The 26,091-nt window shown below is 47.6% G+C and overlaps 1 long non-coding RNA gene across 1 annotated transcript in view; it reads left to right on the top strand.

Moving 5' to 3' along the window:
• The window catches only part of LOC129384662 (uncharacterized), a 139,979-nt gene extending 115,591 nt beyond the window's left edge, over window positions 1-24,388 (top strand). The window contains exons 5-6 of the long non-coding RNA XR_011894615.1: window positions 19,497-19,635; window positions 24,302-24,388. This is a non-coding gene — a long non-coding RNA (uncharacterized lncRNA). The remainder of the gene's footprint in view (window positions 1-19,496; window positions 19,636-24,301) is intronic.
• The last annotated feature ends 1,703 nt before the right edge of the window (window positions 24,389-26,091 follow it).

Below are 26,091 nucleotides of genomic sequence, written 5' to 3'. Positions count from 1 at the left end.
CTGCAGAGGGTGCTAAGAATCCCTGGCTCCGGACAGGCCGCCATTGGAATAGTTCTAGTAGTAACGCATAAATACCCCGGAAAGTGGATGGGAACATGGCACCGCGGTAGCTCAATCGATAGAGCAATACACGCGTAATGCGAAGACGTGGGATCGTTTCCCACCTCCGACAAGTTGTTTTTTTTCATATAATTTCAATTCCATTAACTTATCATTTCTTTATTTCTATTAGTAAGCACAAGTAGCTTCCGCTGTGTTGTACTTGCTGTCTGTTTGTCGACTTCTTTACGATATGATTCATAAAAATCGGGTCCCTCAGATGACCCCCTTTCTTATCGTTCTTTTACCCTTACCACTTCATACCTTCCCTGACAATTATATCTATGTCTAAGCCTTTTCTTGATCCAGTCATTCTATCGCACACTTCCTATGCAAATTACATAAGTGAAGGCCTGCATGGATGTTCCTTGACAGAAGGCGCCATCCAGCGTAGCAACCACGAAGTACGAGCGCGGTGCGTGCGTGACTAGATATTGAGGCAAGATTGCCTCAATACACGTGTCGCGTGTTCGATTGCACCCATCGCCAGAAAAATGCTGAATGATTTTTTTGTGATCTAAAAGTGACACGTATCAAGCTATACGTACCAATCAGCCCAAGTAGTCGTAAAAATGATTCACTGATGAGTGACACATACTCAGTGGCACATACGCAGGGACACCTATTGGTCCGAAGGGTGGTTTCAAGCCCCTTTTACTCGGCGCAGAAGCCCAATGCTCTATCCATTTGGCCAAGGACTACGCAGTGATCTGAGTTGCCGGAAAAACAGACATTCGCAGATAGTTATTGGAAAATGCGTGAATTACCATAACAAAATCAAACGCATTAGGTGTGATGCGCACAAGCAAATTCAACACCATTTCAGCTAACGACGTCTGCCGGTGGTCGGGCTATATCTTGCGAAGCTTAGGGTATGACATTCGACATCTACGTCTTATGAAACCAGCTAAAGCGCTGTATTAGTGCGCTTTACGGATCATTAAGGCCGTTCTGATCTCCCCAAAATATGACTGAGAATATAAACCATGGCTGGACGGCAAGCTCGCGCTGAGTCCTCAGCTACGCCTGACCATGATACCTACTACGTCGATGCTGCTCAAAACTCGGGCAAGACAGCTTGAGCAGTCGGCAAAGTCCCCATAGTGTTGTAAGTATTGCCTCATGTATGCCACCTTCCCTTACGTAATCTGCGTCCTAATCTATGGCCACTGCTGGCAGCCGACATGAAACACATTCGTAAGTCTAGGCAAATGGGCTCATCTCCAAGACGGGAACTCGGCTCGACAATGACAGTGAGGACTCAGAGTACCAGTCATTACGACAAGATATAAAAGCGGAGTCAACTCGTTTTGACGTTTACGTAATGAATAAATGCCACTAACAGGTGATTCTTGTTGAGACTCAGTGACGCAAGACCGCGTCAAAGAGGCGCAATGAAGAGCGGTACATACCCAGTGCACATACCAAGTAGCTTGTGGAGCATATACCTGTTGGTTCGCACTTCATCACGGGCGGATCAAAATGCTAATAACATTAAGATACAGTTTATGTGTCTCTTTCCAATGCACATGTGTCACGCTATCTTGTTTGGTTTTGTATCTTCCGCTGGGCATGTGCTCGAACAGAATATTTTGGGCATTACGTATGAGATATTGGTATGTGCCTATCGTTGGCCGGTCAATCAGAGTGGTATGCACCCCAAAATGTAATAAAGTGAAAGCCACCAATCTACAGCATTCACTGCCTCGAGCACAAATGCTTGATATAGAGCCACAGCAACGAAGTTGGCGCAAGGATACTTGTGGTACTGGTGACTTTCAGCTAAGGTTCAGTGATTACAACAAAATACATACTTGCGGTTATTCTTGTACGGGCAAAGTCCAGTAATCACTTGGTGAAAGAAAACAGCGGAGAAGTATGAAGACAAGGAAGAACTGCATTGTGCAAGGGCTGGACTTACAAGTGAAAAGTTTTCTAAGAATGGTACTTCCAACTTCGAAGCAGCAGCGCCTCCGTCAACATCAGCAATCTGACCCAGAGAGAGACATATTTAAGCCAGTTAAACATTTCATTGATTTGTACAACGTGCGCAAATAATCTGTAAACGCATCCTACTTATCTGTGAGAAGCATTCAAAGGGCACCGATGGATGAACTTCCGCTGTGGTTCTTGATTTGAAGCCCGTCACAATTTTCCCATTCATTCTGATTCTTAACTTTGCCAATAACGCCTATTTATTAGAAATATGGCGTGCACTCAGAACTCTTGCAGTGCAAAGGTAAGTTGCTACCAAGGACTGTGGGGTGTGGAATGCGATGTTCACACAGCCTCTCATTTATACAACAGCAGTTGCAAGTCCAGCACTTGTCGTGGAATTCTTATTTTCCTTCCTGTTTTTCCGCTGGTTTAGCTCCCCCCCCCCCCCCCACCCCATAATACGAATCTACTCACCGAGCAAAGAACGGTACCAATGATTTCCATTTCTAGCGCCCCACACTTGTATTACAAAATTCTCATTAAACTAGTTTTATTCCTGTAGTTTGCCCATTCGTTAAAGCTAATGATAAATACAGGTGTTACAACACTGTATTTACAACTCCCGAGCACATAAGCTCACCCGCGCAGTTAGTTTTCGCGGTCCTCGGTGCCTATGGCCATCCGAATTTAACCCAAGGGAGCACAAAACGATTTTGCACAAGGAGCGCACATCACTTCTAAGGGAAATTCGCGCCAATGCTGCCGCCTTTATTGCCCATCCTGCCAACCTCTCGCCAGAAGACAGCGCTATTCTACGAAGACTTCAAACAAACTCAATAGTGACTCCTCTATTCAAGGCCTATCTGAGCCTTGAATATAGCGACTGCGAATATACGTCCCTAGAGCATCCCCTATGGCATTGCCCTCACACTCAACCCAAGCTGCAGCCAGCCCTCTGCACCAATCCCATTAACATCAAGCCACGGTCATGGACGGGCTGGCTCACTCCACCAATCCATGCAACTGACATTCTCCTGCCGGTACTTATCTAGCACGTCAGACACGTGTTGGGCAAGGACTGGTAGGTGACCAACCAGAGGTTAGCGCCGGACGCTGGCGTAAAAATGGAAGCTTTCTTTCTCTTTCTCGCTCTCTCTCTACGGAGTGGCGGATGAGGAGTACATCGAGGGACCGAAGCAGACACCGGATGAGGACGCCTCTCATCCCTCGCCTCAACCCACTGCCTCGCACGCTACAGGAGGCATCCTGTGGCGCGCGACATCGACTACGCATCCGGGCCGTGTTCCTCGCTGGCCAACGCGGCGCTAAATCGCGTTCGCCGGCTCACCCTCACATGCTTTTACTTGTACGGAACGTCACGGAGACAGCGACTGCGACGGCGATGCCGAAGGCAGAAATCCGGCTGGAGTGTTCATGCAATCGCTATCCCAATAAAAGTGTTATAACTCCTTGAAAGAAGAGGTTGTGCAATTCAATTCATAATATTATTATTTATTTAGAGCCCACAGCGCCAATTCAGGCGTAGCAGTCGGAGGGGGGGGGGGGGGCGGTACAAAATAAAAACGTGCATTAAATTTGCAGGTTTGAAAAGATGAAATGAACAACATAGATTATTATACGCCTACACAAAAGCACACAGCCACGTCGGACACAGATACGTTGCAGATGTCACAGGCCACATGTCAAAAGTAATATTACGGAAATCACAACGATAAAGATTCATAATGAAAAGGCAAAGAAGAAAGCGAAGAATAAATTGGAACATAACGCGTTAGTGGAGATACAGTACAACAAAAAGAAGAAGAAGGACTAAAAGAAAGCAACATTATCTGCAAATGGGATTCTTTATAGGTCATGGTGATTGTGAGACATGCCTGTGATATTTGTCGAGCCTTAGTGATCAAAAAGTTCGATTGTTCTTAATACAGAAAAGAACTAGTTAGAACAAGAAATTCCTACAAACGAAGAGGGAAGTCGGTTCCACTGATTGATGGTTCTTGGGAAAAAACAGCTCCTAATGGCCAATATATCAAGTTTGTACTCTCTTTTGTTCAAGATTTTTGCGTGCTGTGTATTGAGGCTGGTCTATGTATACGTCACGGGAAACTTGAGTATGAGGCTGACAGATGCTGCGTAAAAGCTTCAGTCGAAATGACGCTATTCGGTGCTGCCGATTCCCATTTAACATTGCCTTAAATTTCGTTGCACTAAACTATCTTCCATACATTGGTATATCATGTACATATCTGACTGCCATGGGCTGAATTTTTTGTAGTCTTTCTTAGTTACTGTTCAAGAGCCCCACACAAAGCACACGCATACCAGCGCAGATATTACATATTATTTATATAGTAACTCCCTGCTTTCTTGAGGAAACGTGCGTGTATTTTTCCTTAGAAATCCCAAGCTCCGACAAGCTTTGCCTACGTTATAATCCACATGCCGATTCCGCCTAGGTATTCCTATGTAAAGTAAACGCCTAGGTATTCCTATGCGCGTACCGTTTTTACCGGAGAGTCATTTATAGTGTACACAAATTTTGACGGATTTATTTTTGCTGGAGGACCTCATGCACACAGTTTTCTCGAGGTTCGCTTTCATTTCCCATCGCTCACACCGTGCGTGTAAGGAATATAAGCGATATCGAATTAGGTAGCAGTCATTTCCAGATGGAATCTTATAGTGTATTGTACAGTCATCTGTAAATAGCCTAATATGGTTGAGTACGTTTTCTTTAATGTCATTGATATAAAGCGGAAAAAGAATGGGTCCCAGAAGCAATCTCCGAAGTACTCATTACGTAACATCAGTTATCGCAGATTGCTCACCGTTTACGATTACGTATTGCAGCCTCTCGCGTAAATATTGGAACGCGTGAGGCAAATCACGACAGGTGAACGTGCTTGCGGTCCCGAGGTGAAAAAGAAGAGAAGAACGACGCTGAGTTCATCAACCAGCTTGCGGCTCTTGCGCTCACCTTCGCGACTAAAATTAAACGGCCCCCTTCATCCGCAAGAGTGATAAACGGTCTCCTCCGCGCGTAACAAAGTGGTGGATGTGCGGGTTGGCGCTCACAACGCCGGAACCCTCACTGCCTCAGCTGCGTCGAAGCCGTCGGCTTGCCGGCCTCCCGCCATAAGCCGTGAATGTCTTCGACATGCCAGAAAAAGGAGCCGCTCCGAGGGCAGCGCCTAGCAGTCCACTGCCGTATTACCGAGTTCGACCCACCTTCGGTGGTTAAGCCGACGGGGAAGATGCCGACGAATGGCTCGTCCACTACAAACGAGTGAGCAAGTCCAATGGGTGGGATGCAACCACTCATCCCACAAATATGGTGTTCTCCCTGACCGATACCGCCCTCGTGTGGTACGAGAACCACGAGGACGCGCTTACGACGTGGGAACATATTGTTGACGAGTTAAAGGCGTGTTTTCGGGACTCAGCCGCCAAAAAGAAGCGTGCGGAGCAGACAATGTCGCAACGGGCGCAGCTATCAGGTGAGACGTGCATCACATATATCGAAGAAGTGTTAAAGCTGTGCCAGGTGGTTGGTGCTCGCATGCCGCAAGAAGATAAAGTCGGACATTTGCTGAAAGGAGTGGCTGAGAATGTGTACAATTTTCTAATTGGAAAGGAAAGCCTCAGTTCTGTTTCCGACGTCATTCGGCATTGCAGAACTTTTGAAACGCTAAAGATGCGTCGGACTGCGCCGAAGTTTGGTCGGTTTGCCAACATTACGACGGTTGGCAGTGCGGACACGAGCCCTTTCCTCGACCTTCCTTCGACCATCCGACAGATTGTCCGCGAGGAACTTTTCCGCCGCGAAGAGATGTTACATTTAACTGCTAACCTCCTTGGCGTATACACGTCACGTGAGGCTATGACGGCGCCACATTCGGCCCCTTGGCAACCGATGGTTAGCGCAGCGGCCGAAGAGTACAGTGCAGCCCCACTGTCGAGGATAACAACACGCCCTCCAACTCCACGCTATGACCAACTGCTCAGCGCACACATTTTCGACGCCCGATGTATTGTCATGACACATGCCATGAATCAAACCAGCACAGGAGGGAAAATGATAATATGCGGTTCATCGACGAATAACCAAGGTTTCGACCTCTCCCGGTGTGTTACTCCTGCGGTGTCCCGGGTCATATCACGATTTCGCAACCAGTGTATGACCACGTGGTATGGCAAGCCCTCAGAGTTTTCTCGGCCCTCCGAACGGCCACACGGTGCCCCGTCTCATCTGGCGGCGAGTATTGGCCGACTTGCTCCCGGAATTTCTACCCGACATCTGACAGGAGTTTGACACCACCACCGCAACGTCGTGCTCCCCGTTCTCCCTCACCGCGGCGTCGCACCGCGTCCCCTTCGTCACCGGAAAACTAGCTAGCTCGGCGTACCTGCATCATCTACCACTTGTGTTCCCGTTGTCTGTTGCGGCGCCGATTCCGACAGCTTCGGTGCTACCGTAGAACCGATGCACATTAACTGTGTGAAGAATGTGTTGGTGCCAGATTGTGTGGTGTTGATCAACGACAGACGCACTGGCTTATGAATCATAAACTGTTCTGGCGACAGTTCGGAAACGGCTCTTTTCTCAATGGTAAATAAATCGCTCAGCAGGAGCGCGAACTTCGAACGTTAGTGGGTGTGCTTTCAAAGCATGTTTCAGTATTCGTCTTTGCGCAAAAGGATAAAATACCTGCAATCCCCGCGTCTCGAACACGCCATACCATCAACACGGGTTCGGAAAATCCGATTAGACAAAAGCCATATCGCGTTTCGCCATCAGAGGACCAGATTATCAATTAACAATTGCACGAAATGATCAAAAATGGAGTCGTACAAGAGTCAGCGATTCAGTGGGCAGCTCCAGTGATTCTTGTTTAAAAAAGATGGATTTTGGAGATTTCGCGTCGACTATCGCCGTTTGAATGCTATAACAAAAAGGACGTGTACCGACTCCCACGTATTGATGACGCAATAGACATCCTTCATTCCGCTTCTTACTTTTCCTCAGTAGATTTACAATCCGGCTATTGGAAAAATCCGATGCATCTTTACGACAAAGAGAAGACTGCCTTCGTAACTCCTGACAGGCTCTGCGAATTTCATGTGATGCCATTTGTGCTGTGCAACGCTGCGGCAACTTTTGAGAGATTTATGGACACTATTCTGCGCGGCTTGAAGTGGAACATCTGCATGTGCTACCTAGACGACGTCGTCATCTTTGGCCGTACCTTCAGCGAACACAACTCGCGTCTGGATATTGTACTGAACTGCATCCGAAACTCTGGCTCAGTTTTAAACTCCAAGAAATGCCACTTCGGAGACCGCCAAACCCTTGTGCTTGGGCACCTAGTCGAAAAGGATGGCATCGGCCCTGATCCCCAGAAAACAGCAGCCGCTGAAGCGTTCAGTGCACCGCGCTCTGTCAAGGAGCTTTGTAGTTTTCTGGGGCTTTGTTCCCATTTTCACCGCTTTATTCCTAAATTCGCCGACGTCGCGCATCCGCTGACATGCCTGCTACGAAAGGACACCCCCTATGAATGGACTCCGGAGTGTAACTCTCCTTTTCGTCAGTTGAAGTTTCTGCTGACGTCACGATCGGCTCTTCAACACTTCAGTCCTTCAGCTCCGACGGATCTCCATACGGATGCCAGTGGCACAGCTATTGGTGCCCTCCTAGTTCAACGCTACGGTGACCGCGAACATGTGATCGCATATGCACGTCGCTCATTAAGTAGGCCCGAGCAGAATTACACTCTCACGGAAAAAGAATGCCTCGTGGCAATATTTCCGGTTCAGTGGTTTCGTTCTTACCTGTATGGACGTCCCTTTACAGTGGTCACCGACCACCACTCATTGTGTTGGCGTGTGAATCTTCGTGACCCTTGTGGCCGCCGTGCGCGCTGGGCGCTCCGACTGCAAGAATCCAGCTTCACCGTCTCTTATAAAAGCAGTCGACGACACGCTGATGCAGACTGCCTCTCGCGTATGCCACTTAGCACTACGGGCTGTGAAGCCGACGACTTCGATCACCTCGTGGCTTCTGTTTCGCCGCGTTTTCTAGACTTCGACTGTTTCAAAGCAGAACAGCGAAAAGACGCTAAATTAACACCGCTCTTTACCGCTACGACCGCCTCGACGACAGCAAACCATTTCTGCGTACGTGATGGACTCCTGTATAAGAATAACTTTTCCAGCACTGGCGCAGGTTTTCTCCTAGTAGCACCGGAGAGCCTTCGCACATCGATTCTGAGTGCTATGCACGACGACCCTACGTCTGGCCATTTAGGTTCAGCGAGGACGCTCTATTGGATTCAGGAACGGTTTTATTGGCCTGGAATGCGACCGTCTGTTGAGACGTATGTGGCCAGCTGCATGCAGTGTCAGCGCCACAAACGGCCATCTACTGCTCCAGCTGGTCTCCGACAGCCGATCCCGCCTCCAAGCACGCCTTTCCAACAAGTGGGTATTGACTTCGTGGCCCTTTTCCAAAATCGGCCAAGGGAACTTGTTGGATATTGTTTGCGTCGACTACGTCGCACGCTACAACTAGACGGCGGCCGTGCCCTCCGCAACTGTCCCTGACGTTTCAACATTCCTGCTGCAATATATCATCCTGCGACATGGTCCGCCTCGCGTGATCATCAGCGACTATGGACAAAAATTCACAGCGGATGTCGTAGAGGAGCTGCTTCGTTTGTGTGAATCCCACTTGCGTCACTCGACACCATACCATCCAGAAAGGAACGGGCTTACGGAGCGCACAAACCGAACAATTGTAAACATGCTATCTCTGTATGTTTCATCCGACCACCAAACTGGGATGACGTACTCCCTTTTATCACGTACGCGTTCAACACCGCCAAGTACGAGACAACCGGCTTAGCCCTTTCTGCCTGCTGTACGCACGGCCACCCCGGTACACAATCGACACTGTTTTCCCTTTCTGTGGTCGCGAAAATCCCGCTATCGCCGAGACTCCCTGCCTTGCCGAAAAAGTTTGTCGTATTGCTCGTTTGCGCACTTTGGCATCGCAGGACAGATCAAAAGCATGCTACGATATTCGCCACTATCCGGTAACCTATCGCCCTGGTGGTTTAGTCTGGCTGGGGACTCCAGTACGGACACGCGGGCTATGCCAAAATCTTTTGGCCACCTACGATGGACCGTTTGTTATTATTAACAGACTCACAGAAACCACGCATACCATAGCTCGCCTCACGGCAAGTGGTTCAAGAGCTGCCAAGACCCAAGTGGTCCATGTCGCGCGCTTGAAATTGTTCATTTCAAGACAAATGGATTGACTCGCCCGGCGGGCTTCGTCTGCGACGAGAGGAATGTTACGCGTGAGGAAAACGAAAACCGGTGAGCGTGCTTGCTGTCCCGAGGGGGAAAATAAGAGGAGAACGATGCTGAGCTCAGTTTATCAACCAGCTGGCCGCTCCTGCGCTCACCTTCGCGACCTAAATTAAACGGCCCCCTTTATCCGTAAGGGTGATAAACGGTCTCCTTCGCGCGTAACAATATTCCATAATTCACGGATGAACTTGAGAATTAATAATGAAACTGGTTAGTTTTTGCAGTGACAAGCACTGTGAAGTGGTGTCGAACAATTTTTAAACGTCAGAAAAAATACATTCCACCAATGATTCGTACTCCAGTGATGCCGCTAAGGCATGAGCAAACTCCGCAATTTCTGTGACGCACTACAGTTCCTGTATAAATCCGTGTTGGCTTGAGGTAAGTGAAAAAGAACTATGTATATGTTTACTTATAGCAGCGTATAAAACAGGTGATAGAGCCTTACTGCACGCAGAAGTGAGTGAAATGGGATGGCAGTCCTTATTAACGTTACACGGTACAATGTTATGTACAGGAGCAACCGATGCCATTTTCTAATCAGCCGGTAGAGAACTGTGTTCCAAAGATTTCTCAAAAGTAACTTTCAAGTACACAGACATTGAATGAGAGCAAGGCTTGAATATAAAATTGGGTAAACAATCAGGGCCCACGGTCTTTGCAGAATCTAAATCACGAAGTAGTAATTCAACGCCGCGAGCATCGATCACTATATCAGGCACATCTGGTGATTCATGTCAACAAGTTCAAATCTTTCTGAGGATCTGTTAGCGCAGAGAACACTGATGTACAATATAGAATGAACAACCGAGCCTTTTCTGTGGCGTCGGAAATGATAACATTGCCACTCGTCGAAGCGGGGATTAATATGTTGTCTTTTTAATTTCGTTTTATGTGCTTCTAAAGCTCCTTCGGGTTCTCCTTTATTTGACTTTGTATTCTTTTTAGGTAGACTGATTTCGTTTGTACTAGAACATTGTTCACTTCACGCGTTGCCAGTTATTGTTTACATAAGTTTTCTTTCGAAGGGTTTAACGGTAAATTCTTTGTCTACGTTTCTCTAAGACATACAGTTCTTTACTGTACCATGGCTTACTTCTATGACACATTTTAGTCAATTCCTTCTGACGGAACAAAGCTGTGCGCAGGTCAGAAATATTGTGTTTACAGAGAACCCGTAGGTTTTTCACTGAATACTCATCCGCAAGCATTTCGAACACAACAAATTACGCTTTGAGTGAAGTATTGTATACTTGGATATAAGCCTTAGCGTAATTGTACATGCACCCACTCTTCTCATTGTAAACGCTTACATTTTTTATGTTTATTTCGCGCAGCACAACGTCATGATCACTTTCTCGCATATTTGGCAAAGAAAGATCAATGATATTACTTCCTTGCGTAGGTTTCAACAGGGTTTGTCTTAATGAATGGAGTTTCATAAAATCGGCATTTTCAGATTTGAAACTAGGGGAGTTTCCAGAGGCTATCACCTGTTCATTTCAGTTGAGATCAGGTCGATTACCGTCGCCACCCCCAATAACGTAATCTGATTCGTTTTTTGTAACTGTAGCAGTGAAATAACACATTTCTCTACTGAGCCAGTTGGTGGCCGGAAAAATGAGCAGACTGATTGTGATCTGCCGTTGGAGAGTTTCAGCTGACATCAAATAGCTTCCCTTCTATCTATAACATTTAGCGTGCAGAAAGAATGCACTGGTCTGACAAGATAAATACACCACCTCCATGACAATTCGCATCCTTTATATACCATGTAAAGTTATAAGGACACATTCCAGAGCTCGCTACGTCTTCATTGAGGCATGATACGATGCCGAATATTACACTAGGCTTGAACATGCACACTAAGTTATTGAAAAGATAAGCTTGCTTTAATGCTCTTACAGTTGACTACGAAAAGAGAAAGTGAAGTCTATAAGGACTTATTGGGTCACTTGCACAGCACAACCTTGAATGAAAGATCATCATAGGAGTACATCGTGGCCGCTACGCTACCACTGGACGGTGCACACTGACCCGAGCACAAGGTGCGGATCGTGGATTGGACGCGGCTCAGTGAGCGTCGACAGACACTTTCTGAAGGGGCAAGATACGAGCAATGGCTCGAAGCCCTTTCTGCTGACCTAGAAGCGTGTACAAGCACACTGGTTACCACAACTGCAACCCCGGATGTGGAGCCGCACGTAATGCATCTGTGGGGGGCACGTAGAGGGCTCACGCTGCACTGGAAATGCCAACGCCTCACTCGCAAGCTTACCCTGCGTATCGACAAAATTTCGCAGGAGGCACAAGAATATAGCTCAGATTGCTGTGCAGAACAACTGACGATGTTTCTGCGGTCGTCTCTCAGGCACCCTGGGTACTGCGAAAACACGGTCGATACTTGCGCATTCATGGATCCATGCACTATAAATACAGAAACACATCATCGCCTATACAGCTTAATATATCAGCCCGAGCCGATCCGTCTGCTCTGCCCAAAGAGCTAGAAAAACGTTTCATCCCTACCGGCCCACCACCACAGTATCCCGAATACGCGTACGCAGAAGAACCTAGCGAGGGACACAATGCGGACATGACAATCGATGAAGTCCGCATGGTATTTCAAGATCTCCGGCGAAACATAGCCTCCGGGCGACATCTTATCAGATTTTTCACCCTTCGAAACCTCAGTGATTCAAATTAGCATCATCGAACAAACCTATTCAATGATAATTGACATCAGGGCATGCTCCCACATGCATGGTGTCATGTTGATATTTCACTAATACCCAAACAAGGCAAGCCCACAGCCATAGAAAACTTACGGCCGATATCCCTTACTTGATGTATCGGAAAGTTATTGAAACGCGAGATTTTGCGGCGTCTACAGTCTTTGCTCGAAAGACAGTCCTTACCCCACTCACAGTTCGGATTTCAGGAACATCTCTCCATGCAGGACGTGCTTCTACACCGCAAGGAAGAGGTTATCGGCTCCCCTTCCCATGCCCAGAGGAAGATCATCCTCACCCTAGATCTAAAAGGAGCATCTGACAACCTGGCGTATGACTTGGCTCTGCAAAATCTGGCTTCGAAATCTGACTCGAAATCTCGTTGAATAGCATCGCGGTGGCCACATATATAACAACATTGGTTCCTTTCTGCGCGACGCAACAGCCAGCATTAGGTTAGGGCCACATCGGTCGGACACGATTCGTCTCACAGGTCGCAGCGCCCCACAGGGATCAGTTCTGTCCCGCGCTCTATATATTATCGCCATCGAAAGACTACCTGAGCAGATTGACAAGATCCTCTATGTTGCACATTCGATATACGCAGACGACATCACACTGTGGACGACGCGATGGCCAGACGGGGCATTCAGGATCGGCTGCAGCAGGCCGGCGACATTGTCACCGCTTACGTACGGCAGGGAAGCAAGTCGTTTGTGCGCTCCACAAAAGTCTGAGCTTGTTATACGCTCATAGCATCACCGCTTCAACCGAGACCACGGTGTGCGTGGATGGCGTTCCTGTCCCCCAGGTGGACCGTACTCGCGCTCTTGGACTGTAGGTTCAAGCGAACGGGAAGGTGAATACACTGTCTCTCTCTTGTCCCGACAGACCGAACATACTCTGGCCATGATTCGGCGGGTATGCAACAGGCGCTCAGTTCCACGAGAACGGGACCTACTGCACCTAGTGGAGGGCTGCGTGATCAGTCGCATTACCTACCACCTTCCCTGCCACAGACTTACCATGATGGCGAAGATACCAGTCGACGCGATGCTGCGAAAGGCTACCAAGCTTGCCCACGGCCTCCCACACTACACCACCACGAAACGTTTGCAAGCCCTAGGGACGCATAATTTTCTGGGCGAGTTGTTTTAAAGCTCAGTGCTCAGCAAAAGACATCGTCTTTTACTCACCCTCACTGGGCGGCACCTGCTCTCGAGATAGGGATATCTGGTTTTGCATAATGACCATGAAGGCGTCGTCATCACTGTTCTGACTTGGGTATATACAGCCTTAAAGGTGCACCCACTACCACGAAAAATGCATCCTGAACATGATGCGGGACGACGATGCGCCCGTGTACGATACCTGGTGCGCAGGCTGAGGGAAATATCCCTCAGACAAATAGCCCATACAGGGATGGTGCACCGTGCCGCAGCGGGTATTCAGCGCCAGTATTGGATGGTCCAGAAGCATTTCTTATAGCCGCTGCCTTGCGGGGTGCTACTCCTGCACACGGAGAAATTTTTGGAGCAGCGCTTGCTGTGCGACACGCTTTCCACATTCCTGGAGAAGTGTGTATTCTAACCGATTCCCAGCAATCATGCCGCGCCTTTTTTGACGGCACGCGGCTTCTCCAAGGCGGCTCTCCAGATCCTACATCAGTCACCAAGCACAGACAAATCTGCCCCACAATGCATTCACTTACTCTGGACACCTGGCCATTCCTCACTGCCGGGTAATGACCGCGCACATGTGGTGGCTCGAGAAATTACCCTCCGAGCTGCCCGGCATGGCAGAAATGGGAGTGCAGATCAGGTTGGCCCACCATTCACATAACGAGACATATTAAGACACTTCAAACGAGCTAGACAGAGCATCGGGCCGGTAGGGTGCCAGCGGTTGTTTTGGCTAACACGCTCATACAGGTTGAGCCAGTCCTCAACATCGAGATTATCTTGGCCGAAGAATATGCTAGGATCGCGGCGATTAGCAACGGTAACGTACGTTGTTGTTGGGGTCGCAAGAGTAAAAGGAGACGAGGTGTTGTCACCGGGAGCGATGGCGGAAAGCAGGACGGTGCGGCCGCTGCGGAGCTCCGTGGCGAGGACGAGGAATGGTACCCTCGACCAAAATGTTACGTGAACAAAGGATTCAGACTGGAGACTATTTACAGCGTATATTTACAAGAGGTAACGGCAGCGTTGTCCAATTCAGCCGACAGCACGAGAGCCGGAGAGCGTTCGTCGTCATTGTCGGGGCGCCCACGTGCATCGGCCACAAGAAACACGCAATATGCATGTATCTTTTTCCCAACCTCATCTCCCTACATAAGGTTTACCCTGACAGATATGCAGACTCTTGCCCGGGCTATGCCAGCTCCCCCACGGCGTTGCATGTCACGGTGGAGTGCGCTGCAAAATTATTCCTTCCGCTGCCTGTTGTCCTTCACGCCATCCGCACTAAAGCGGCCTGGGAAGATGTCCTCTGTGAGGGGCCTCCAGAGGTTTGCCGGGCTCTAGTTCAACGGGCCCGTGTTGCTGAGATTGTTCTAGGGACCCTGCACTAGGGTCCCTCCCACACTCTTACATTATTAAAAATAAGAATGTTTACTCTCTCTTTCTCTCTATCTAAATGATCTCATGCTTTGTTTAAATAAATATGTTTACTCTCTCTGTCTCTCTATCTAATGGATCTAATACTTTGGTTGCACACGTGTGCCCTTGGTTTTATATTCCTGAACGAACCGTTACGAATTTCGCCTTGTCTTGCGCACTGGCTAAGAAAAGCCTTGCGACATATTGATAATGAAGTGTATTTCTATAAGTGACTAAAACCTTGCAATCAAGGGTCGCGTTGTTCCTTCTGAAATGTTCCAAGTCGATGGGGTTTCCACTGCAATCAGCATTACTTGTAATTTTGTTGAGCATAGTTCCTTCAAAAGTGATTGAGGTGATATGCAATATTCGCGGACGTTTGTATCAGGTATGCCGTAGAACTCAAGCTTGTACTGCGTACTACGATTTTCAAGTTCATCAATCTTATTTTGGAGCAGCCGTATCGCCCCGTGCTGTGTATCATAGTGTGTGGTGCACTCCGTAATAGCGGATTTTAAGTTTGCCAGTGCTAACGTTTTTCCTTCCATTGACGACACACATCAAGTCAAATCCGTTATAGCTGCCTTCTGTTCCGCTTTATTCACCTCAATAGTATTAAGATTTCCAACAGTCATGTTTTGTCCATCCAATATTTCCTTTAGTGTTGCATCAGTGCGAGGATCCATTTCAATATGACCACAGAGTATTAACAATGAGAAATAAAAGGCAAAGCGACGCAAGAAATAAACGCGACGCCATGAGCGGTTTCTGGCATCGGAGTGCATACGTACGCAAACATACAGGATATGAGGTGGAACCTGCAGGATAAGAACGGCCATTTTTTTGCAAAGTAGACGTTCACTAACCTGTTCGAGAAGCAGAGCGTGCGTGAGCGGCACAGACATAAAACCACCTCTTCCACGCTCCCGATAAACACAGCTGTCTCCCGCCTTTTGTAGGCTGGTCACAGGGGCTGTGAGCCAAGATTTATTGACTGTTGCTGGACATATGCTGTATTTCAGAGTTGTAGGATACTTCGCTCCCCAATCGGGTGCCTTGAAAATTTCTTCACTGTGACATGCGAATACTAAGGCGGTGTTGGCGATAACCCTGTGGCTATTCCATTCGTGGCCTGCTGAAAGCGCTCTGGATTTACATGCATGCTGCACGAGAAGCAGAACGTGCGTGAGCGGCACAGACAGAGCACTAGCGCGTCCAGGCTCCGGAGAGACACTGCAGACCGCTTTTTGTAGGCTGGTGATAGTGGCTGTGAGGGGAGGTTCGTTGACTGCTGCTGGACATATGCTGGATTTCACATTTGTAGGCGTCTTCGGTCCTCATTGGAGTGCCTTGAAAGTTTCTTCACAGTTACATGAGAGTATTTCAGCGATGTTCGCGATAGCCCTGTGGCTATTCCATTCGTGACCTGCTGAAAGTGCTCTGGATTTACATGCAAGCTGGACGAGAAGCAGAACGTGAGTGAGTGGCACAGACATATCACTAGTGCGTCCACGCACCGGAGAGACACTGCAGTCCGCCTTTCGTAGGCTGGTGATAGCGGCTGTGAGGAAAGGTTCGTTGACTGTTGCTGGACATTTGCTGGATTTCACAGTTGTAGGCGTCTTCGGTGCCCAATCGGGTGCCTTGAAAATTTCTTCACAATTATATGAGAGTACTTCAGCAATGTTCGCGATAGCCCTGTGGCTATGGTATTCGTGACCTGCTGAAAGCGCTCTGGATTTACATGCAAGCTGCACGAGAAGCAGAACGTGCGTGAGCGGCACCGTCATAGCACCAGCGCGTCTACGCTCCGGAGAGACACTGCAGACCGCCTTCTGTAGGCTGGTGATAGTGGCTGTGAGGTGGGGTTCGTTGACTGTTGGTGGACATATGCTGGATTTCACAGTTTTAGGCGTCTTCGGTTCCCCAATCGGGTGCCTGGAAAATTTTTTCACAGTTACATGAGAGTACTTCAGCGATGTTGGCAATAACCCTGTGGCTATTCCATTCGTGGCCTGCTGAAAGCGCTCTGGATCTAAATGCAAGCTGCACGAGAAATGGAACGTGCGTGAGCGGCACAGGCATAGCACTGCCGGTTCCATGCCCCGTGATTTGTGAGCAGCTCAAGTTCTGATTACGTGCTCGTGTGACTGATAACGAATGGTAATATAGAATCTATATGCGAAGAATGATAGCATCACATGTGCGGTTTGTTTGTGAAATTTACTATGCCAGAGAAAAAGAAAATAGACATCCGCTATTCTTGTCTGTGAAAATAATACCTGACATTTAGCTCCTGAGTCTTTAAAAATAGAAAAATACGCAAATGAAGAACACTACGTACTGCATCACGGTATCATTTCGCGTTGAGTTGGTATGTGAGATTGCCCCTTCGTGTGCCTGTGCTGGCAATATGTGATGTTAACTGGCTCAAAATCACCTCGGGCAAAAGCAGCCTTATGGCGAATAATCCTTAAGATAACTTGCAAGTTTTCCTAGCAATTGTCTCGGATGAACTGGCATACCATCGACCAAGAAGTGTGCATCATCGCGTTTGTTGCGGCCATTCTTTTAATGCAGTATTAGCCATGTTTTCGCGGTGGTGGGCAGTACCAATGCAGCTGACATCTTACTACGTGAGACTTTCGATGACAGCCCATGAGAAAGTCTTTCCCTGGTACAATGCCCTGCTTCGCGCCCTGCTTGTGCCCATGTTGCCCACACATCCTACAGGTTCGAGCGTTTCTCGCTGCATTGGAACACACAGGAACAATGTGTAGAGTCCACTTGAAGAAATATTAGTTTTGGCCTTGTTGGATGACGTGTCATCGCCTATTTGTTTACTTCTTCGGCGTTGTCCTAAATTCTTCCGACCCTATTTATGCATTTCATTTCAACGAACTGGTTGGGGTCGTCTCGGCAAGACATGTAAGCATTTTACAATCGCTCTCCTTAAGGAAGATGACAAGCTCGGGATGGCAGCAGCGTCAGGAGTGTAAACATATCACAGGGTAATACATAATAGCAAAGGTCTTATGTACGTTAGCCATATCAGTCCAGTGATAGGACTATGTCGAAATTCGAGTGGATAGCTGCACGCGTGCTTCGTAATCCTCCGCCCGAGCTTTCGTAAAATTTTGCTGGTATCACTGTGGCGCACAGGGACAGCGCTGCAGATGTCAGTTCTAAACCTTACCGTATCCAAGAGAGTGCGCAGGAATTATCTCACATATGACCGTGAGTGCTTTGCCGGTCCAAACATGTTTACGGCAGCACTCAATGTTTCTTGTACTTAGTATTGTTCAGTACTCACTCGCTCAAAGCCGCTGCATGTACGCATGCAAGCCGTCGTGTTGCTCATTCAACAGCAGCAGTACATGTTGAGAGTTAATGCCGAAGCGATCTGCGCCATTACAGGGTTGTTAGAGGCAGATGGCACGCTCTTAGCAACTTTTTGAAAGTTTACCTTGAGCCGGCGGATATTTATCAGCCTCTAGTTGAGGAAATGTGGCATTTCTTTAGCGTTTTTCACTGCCTCTCGCACAGCGATTCTTTCTTGCGTCTGCCTAGACTGTTCTTTCTTAATCCATTCACAAAATGCAACGCTACTCAAGCGTAACTGTGCTGAGATAGCGGCTAACATATCGAAGGCCACGCTGTTAGTCAAAGGCCATTCACTTCCCCTGCGTGCTTCTCGCACCTCTGTTTCGCCATAGGCGCTTGCCTTTTAGCGAGTTCAACTTTCTTTTGGCATTATATAAACAGCATTTTTTGTGTATCTAAGAGTTTTCTTCAGCCGGAGAAGAAGTTAGTGCGCTCTTAAAAGACGTAAAGAGAGTGCGATGATTACGATACTCACTAATGCGAAGTTTGAGCGCAGTTCGGTACGGGTTTCACTTCGCCTTACATTGAGCCAAAGAACTGGGACCGAAATCGCCGCATCTATTGGTTGTGCGCTAGTGCTAACAGCGCCTTCGCAAAGGGAGGGGCAGTATGGGAACGCTGGCATGATAAGGGGCATCGGAGCCAGCTATGAAAGAAAACGACGACGAACGCACGAGCAGTGGGCACGAGAACATTCATGTGCTTACGTCGAGGGACGCCAACGAGCCAGATGTGGAAGACGACGACGAACACGCGAGCAGTGGCGCGAGTGCATTCCTGCGGTTACGCCAAGAGACTGTGACGCCCAACCACGCTACAAGGGCCTAGGAGCTGCGCTCAGAAACCGCTTGGTGGCAAAGTGTTAAGCGGAGCTTTCATGCTATCTTGCCTCCTGACAGCTAGCGCTTTAACACGCTGCGCCTCAGGTCGAAGACAAAGGCACTGCTGTTTCAGACACTGCTGCTAAGCAGTGTCTGAAACAGCAGCGTCACAAGCAGCGTCACAAACATTTTTGGCCAGCGGCACTGACAGACAGTGCACGGGGTTAAAAACATGCCCTGGAGTAACTGGCACTTGAAGTAGGGCTTGACTTACGTGTACCGGTAAGGCACGACGTTAGCTCATCATGATCCTCCTCACACATCGCCAACCTATGATCTCCCCAATAACCAACTTCCAAGTAATGCTAAAAGCAATGTTCGATAATAATCCGGGTTTGTTCGGGTTACGGAAAAGCCAGCGCTTGAGGTTGACGTGCCTAACATTTCTTTACAGCTTTGTGCTTCCCCCTTTCTAAATTAAATCACAGGCCCACATAAACCGAATATATACATTTTTTTCATTGCAGCGGATTGGACATGCGAAATGTTTGTAGGGGATAAGTCCACTGGAACACCAATATCCGCATGTGAAAAAGAATTCGAGAAGATCTGCGGAAAACAAAAATATGAGGTTTATAACAAGTCCTGTCTCCCTTACTGGAAACAGTAAGTAACCTTTTTCTGATTTTGCTTGTTTTAAAGATTGCAACAAGTATATAGCCCAAATAGACATGGTCATGTCGATTCCTCAAAAAGGGAACGAACAGATGTACAACAAATTATGTAGTCCTGCAGGCAAGTAAAAAAAATGCAGTTATGAACTTCCTGACTATTCGGTTTAGAACAAATGTCACTATTACAAAATTGTATTTGATCTCTAGTTATCCATAGGATATCCACCATTATTATTGGCAAAAAGTGCGATCTCCTTTAGTAAAGATCATGTAAAATTGCTATGTTGCCAATCCTAATTAAGAAACTTCGAACTTGAGTGCCCATGTATTCTTGTGTTAGCAGCTCTGTGCCGACATACCAGGCGAACTTTCGCCTCTGTCGTCGTCATTGCTATGACGTTCTTTATAAATTCTGAGTGCGATAAGAACGAACCCAGCACTCCGTGTGCTATGTGCTCGAAGGCAAAGATGCCATGGTAAGCCGAGACTATTGGTGGCTTGATGCGCGCCCTCAACCCGCGTACGGAGATTGCATGGAGTGCGCGAAAGGCAAGTGCGCTGGAGGGCTAGGCGAGCGTGCTCCTCCTCCGCTAGCCCGGTCATGACTGCGCATGGCGCAGCTAAGCGCAAGCGGGATGGCCTGTGCGCTCCTTCTTAAAGGCAGTATGTAGTCGGTTGGAAGGCTAACGGCATGTTAAGATGGCTTGTAGCTTCAGGTGCGCTGTCTTCTCACGCGTGTCTATTGTTGTAGGTCACATTATGTCAAGTTTCCAAGACGCGGTGAGGGGAGAGAGAGCGCGATGCGTTTACTGCCCGAAGCTGTCGCTTTTGAACACGCCAGGATTTTGAAAACGAATACTCGTGGTCTTCCAGTGAGACCCGTTGATGTTTAACTCTGCGCCCGTAACACCGTGCTTGTTAATTTATTTACTCATCAAATTTTGCCAGCGATCCATGGAGCTCATAAACCTGCATGCCATAGTTCGTGCAGTGATATAATGCTTTGACATCGCAATCAATGCTTCTTTCTGGATAACCTGCGGCGTTTTTATTAGCCATTACTAAAAAATATTTTTCTGAAGTATTGAGTGCCTTATGGTCAACCTCCTGCTTTTAGAATGTTTCAGCACTTCAGCACCTATTCAAAGTCAGCAGATACAGACGCGATGTGTTTATTTTCCTTTGTGGTCGCCGCTAACGAAACGTCATTTGGCTGTATATTCCAAACCAAAATTCTTCCTCTACCTGCGCACATCGACATGAACAGCGTTCTCTCGACACTGTCTTTTACCTGGATTTAACTGCTGATCCCGTAAAACACCCTAGATTTATGGTGTAGCCAACTCAGAGGCGCACTGTTCCAACTTGAGCATTCCCCGTGCTTTAGGGAGGTCACTGGGAGAATTTCAATTGCTGTTATCCGAGAGCCACTTCCGCTTTGATTTGCTGACAGCTGTTGTTCTTGTTCTTGTTCTGTTGATGTTTTTTGTTCGGACTGCGCATAAACACGGTGTAACCGTGCTGCAATATAATGGAAGTTTGAAGCCTCTTGGCTATGTATTCGTAGCGCACTACTACGTGCCACAATATCCCTGTCACAAAAGGCGGCGAGTAGGACACGACCAGCACGGTTACAGTGCGCGAGCATCGGAATCGGCGGAATGAGGCTTCCGCCTGATTGAGCGGGCTCGGTTAAAAACATAATTTTTGAACATCAGGCACCAGTATCTGTCTGGTTTTTCTTCAACTACAAATTGGTGACCCCGGAGTTTGCTTCATCGCTCTCAGCTCCGGATGCCTCGGCCGCTCCGCTAGACCTAGCTCAATAAATAGGTCGAGCCCCAGTGTATTTGCAGTTCGACTTCTATCCAGTCAGCCTTGGCCTCGTTTTCTGCCAATCAGGTACTGCTGTTAGCGCCACTACCCCGCGATCCCGACGTCTCCGCTCTGAATCTTGGAACATTGGTTCATTACCAACCAATTCTTGTTCCGTCACCACCGCACCTGTTCACAGTTGGCCATGTTAGAGCACATCGTTAAAGCACTTCCACCTACAATTTCTGCGATTGTTCGCGATGTTCTACACTTCCTACCCATAGACCGCCCCTATTACTATGACTACCTTAAGACGACGCTTATCCAGCGCACCACTCAAACGGGGCAGCCTCACTTACAGCAACTTCTTACATCGGAGGAGCTCGGCGACTGCAAACCTACCTACTTATTGCCTCGTATGCAAATCTTGACTTCTTCAAATGACAGCGAACTTCTCCGGGAACTTTTCCCGCAGCGCCTTCCACCGCAGCTGCGCATGATCCTGACGCGTCTTCGATCTCGACCATGGAATCTCTGGCCCAGCTGACCGACAAGATCATCGATGTCGATTTTCCTTCTGTGACCTCAGTTCTTAGCCTTCCTGACCCTCAATCGCTATGCGCTTCATCACTTCGACAGCTTCGACAGTTGGTCAGTGAAGGCTGTAGAAGTTGGTTTGTAGACTTTAGGTTTTGGGTTTTTGAATGGGACTGCATCACATGGAGGACATATGTGAAGTCGATGCTCATATAAGTGAACACTTTGCTGTGGTCGTCGCACGTCGTAGATGGATCATAAGGGTGGGCTGTTGAGACATAAAACACCACTTTTGTGTTCAGCGCGTGTCGAAGAATTGACGAATTCATAGCTAATTAGTGTAACAAAACTTGAGAGGCTATAGCTATAGCTTGGATTCCTATTTATGAAAATGTAGCGATGCAATAATAAAAAAAGATATGTGCATTTAGCATTCACGTGCACATCGTTACAGTTCTCACTTCTGTCGCAAATGGTAACAGGCGATGTATAATGCCTACTGAAGGCATGCAAGCAGTGCCTGGAGGGCGTCCAGTACTTGTAAGTTACATCGAGCTGACGCCATCTGCGGCCTAGTAGAAATAACGCGAATAATGTCAACCAGTCACTGCAGTATAACGACCGCCCGCTGATCTTTTTTTGGCAGCTTCTCGGGAACGGATGAGGTGTTTGACGCACTCGTGGCGTCTTGCGCATCGTAGAATCGATAATTGCCTGCAAATACAGTAGAATAATCAGCGGTCAGGTCCTCCGCAGCTTCCTTATCTTTGGCTTGCTTGTCCTTGGTATTTTTCTTGGCCTCGGTGATAAAGAATGTAGTAATTACATTGTTGTGCGGGACACGAGCGCGGCTGGAAATCAGCAGATAGAAGCGAGTAGCGCGTCCCTGAAGAACAAGAAAAAACTCACTTTATTTTGTGATCGTCCAGCGTCTACGGCTCGGTTGCGCACCCTCGCACCATTTGCCATTGCCGCATACAACGCGATAACATTTTACCGAGTAAAAAAAAAAAAAAAGAGGAAAGGGTGTCTGGCTGCTGCTGTGCGGCCGTGAGGCCACCACAACATATATTTGGCCTGTGCATCAGAGGTGCTGTAGTCATCATTGATGAACGTCGGCGACGGGAGTGTTGTTGCGTCGTTTTCGAGCTATGTCGGCAGCTTCTCGGTGAGACGCTTGATCTCGCTCCATCTGCTTAAATATATTCATATTTTCTTCATGAAGGGTACCTTCCTTTGGACAGGCATCAAGGTGTTCAATATGGTTACAACACTGCATAGTGGTCACATTGCAGCTGTCAATGGTGATGTGAGGCTAGCAGCAGCGACAGCAGGCCATCACGTTCGTCCACACACTGCTCCCATGTCTAATCTTTATGCATTTCCTGGAATCAAGTGGTCTTGCTTAGAATGGATAGAATATATGTATAAAATTCATTAATGGGGGGGGGGGGGGGGGGGGGCGTCGGGTCATTCAAGCGATTCACAGTTGAAAATGGCATTCACACTACGTGAGTTGCCTATGCGAGAAACATTTGTTACGACATCGTTATTTGTCGCTGGCTCTATAGGCTCCGGCCAATCTGTGTTTGATATGGCCTCGTTGATGTCCTGGAGAAAACCGGTCGTGGCCTGCTGGCCTGGCGAAAGATGAAAGCGGACTTGCTCACACAGAGCTTCGCAACCTGGCGCAAAGTCTAACCTGCCTCGTGTTCAACATATATGGAAAAGTATTCCATTGTCATTTGATTGTGCGCACTTGCATAGAATAATGCAATGCATTTTATGTTGCACTCTCTGTTACCATACGGCTACCCGTTCCGATAGCTTTTGCATCTTTATAATGCAGGGTTTGTCATTAAATAAAAATGAGGACTAAAAAAATATGTTATTTCGCACGAGACACCTAAAAAGCTGAGGGCGAGAAACAGTAGATTTTAATGACGAGAAAGGAGGACAGGTCGGCATGGATAGCTTGTCTCTGGCATTATATTTCTCTCAGGGGAAGGGGAAACGGGAGATACACTGAAAGGTGGATGGCAGGTGCTAATCAATAGGTGAGAAGCTTACGCAAGGTTATTTGACGTGGTGAAATCCGCAGATATCAGAGACACAATGATGAGGCCTTATTTGACTTCAGGTAACAGCAACCTTATGGGAGAGGACTTCTTTTACGCAAACTTGGAAAGTTCCTTTTTTTCTTCTTCATTCGTGTAATCCCTCTTTAGCACTAAAATAGACGAACCACTCGTTATTTATTTCGTATATATTCTTGCAGTTTACATTATATCTTCTCGATTTTCCAGGCAACAAGAGGAAGCCGCAAACAAACCGGGGCCATACATGAAAGGCAAACTTCAAAATTAATTTGTGTAGAAGTGCGAGCAATAAACATCCACCTCGTCTACTTAAACCTGTACAGTCGTTCTCTTCCACACGGTTCAACAAGGCTCAACGTGATTCGTCATTGATTAGTGATAGGGTCAGACGACGCAGGGGTCAGGTCTTGCTAAATATGTTCTGTGCAGAGCAGAGGAAAAACATTATGTACACAGAGTACTATACAGTGCTCGTTGTTCATCTGTGTTCCTGAAGAAGTTGCGCTCCAGCGAAAAGCCATCCTAATGATGTGTGAACATGGCAAATTACCGCAGAACTGAAAGCTGGGCGAGTTGGCACCTCTTCGTATTCATACTTTGTCTTGCGTAAGAATTACATGAACGACGGGTAGGACTGCACGACACCAGCATCAGTTCTGAGCTCGCATTTTCTATTGAAGGAACATGGTTTACACGAACCTTACAAGCGCCACTTTGTAGTGAAACTAACTGAATGACTAACAAGAAAACGCTACAGAAATTCTGAGAATTGTTCACTAATGTGCGCGCATCGTTTGGCTTGGCTGTGACTTCGTTTTTGTTCAGTTTCGCTTACTTGCTTTTCCTAGTTTATGCACATCTACCCATGGTATCTCCGGTGCAAAAAAGGCTAAAGCTTAGCACACAATTGTAAGATTTCCGTGCCGCCCCCGTCCCCTTCAATGCAATGGTATCCAATTGAGCCGGAACGCTGGGCACGAACGGGCCTCGAAAGAGACGAGCGGTCAAAAGGGAACACCAGCTGTCGCGTGCAGGGAGAATGCAGCGACTCAATGTGATGGAATGCACACGCATTGACAAATTAGAGATCGCAAACGCACGCCGGCTGGTATTTTCTACCAGTCGGTCGCACGACGCGTGATGTAAGATATGCGAACTGTTCTTTCTCTAAAAAAAATAGGTGGCAGACTGACGCCAAAACTGCCCTATATATGAGCAATGGCCAAAGAGTGTCGCAATAGTGACTGACCATAAGGGTTGAATGTAGTGATGAATAGCGAAGGCTAGATGCGACATCGCTGTAAAGGGCCCTGAAGAGCATCATCTGCCTAAACACATACTTAACTAGTAGCCACTACAACTGAATTCTGCAGAAAACCGGAATAGGTGCTACAGAAGGATGATATACTGCAACGTGTCGCTCCCAGTAGCACTAATGCCTTACCAAGGCTCTTCAACCCAGCGCGTCAGAAAAGCGTAGCACATGTTCTTGAGGGCCACAAGCGTTAACGAAAGTTTGTAAATGTCTCTATAACGCCTATGTGTGTGTTGGTTACTCAATGTGCCGGTTAAGTGTTTATCACTGGGTATATCGTAACTATCACCCAGCCCCTGGAGTTGCATGTCAGGCGATGCGCCAGGTTAACTTTTTCAGCGTATCATTAAAGTTGTGTCCCTCCCTCTCTTTAGAGGCGCGTGATCTTTCGCAGCAGCGTTCTCTGATTAGATGTGCTACAAATATCTTGAGTGAATGACACTGTAATAATGCAAAAGGACAGAAAGTCGGGCGTGTTGGTACGGTACCATGATGTTGAATTGTAGCGTGAAGTGACACAGAGAGAGTCTAGAAACGGGCAGGACGAGCGCTAACACAATAATTTTTTCTTGAAACTGTGAACATATGTGTAGGTGATTGCAAATACCCCAGCATATCAATATGACAAGGTCTTAACATATCAAGAGGTAGGGAAGCCAAAAACAAACAACAAAAAGACACT

Source organism: Dermacentor andersoni, chromosome 5 (genome assembly GCF_023375885.2).
Source record: "Dermacentor andersoni chromosome 5, qqDerAnde1_hic_scaffold, whole genome shotgun sequence".
Taxonomy (NCBI): domain Eukaryota; kingdom Metazoa; phylum Arthropoda; class Arachnida; order Ixodida; family Ixodidae; genus Dermacentor; species Dermacentor andersoni.
This window is presented reverse-complemented; position numbering and strand designations above follow the sequence as displayed.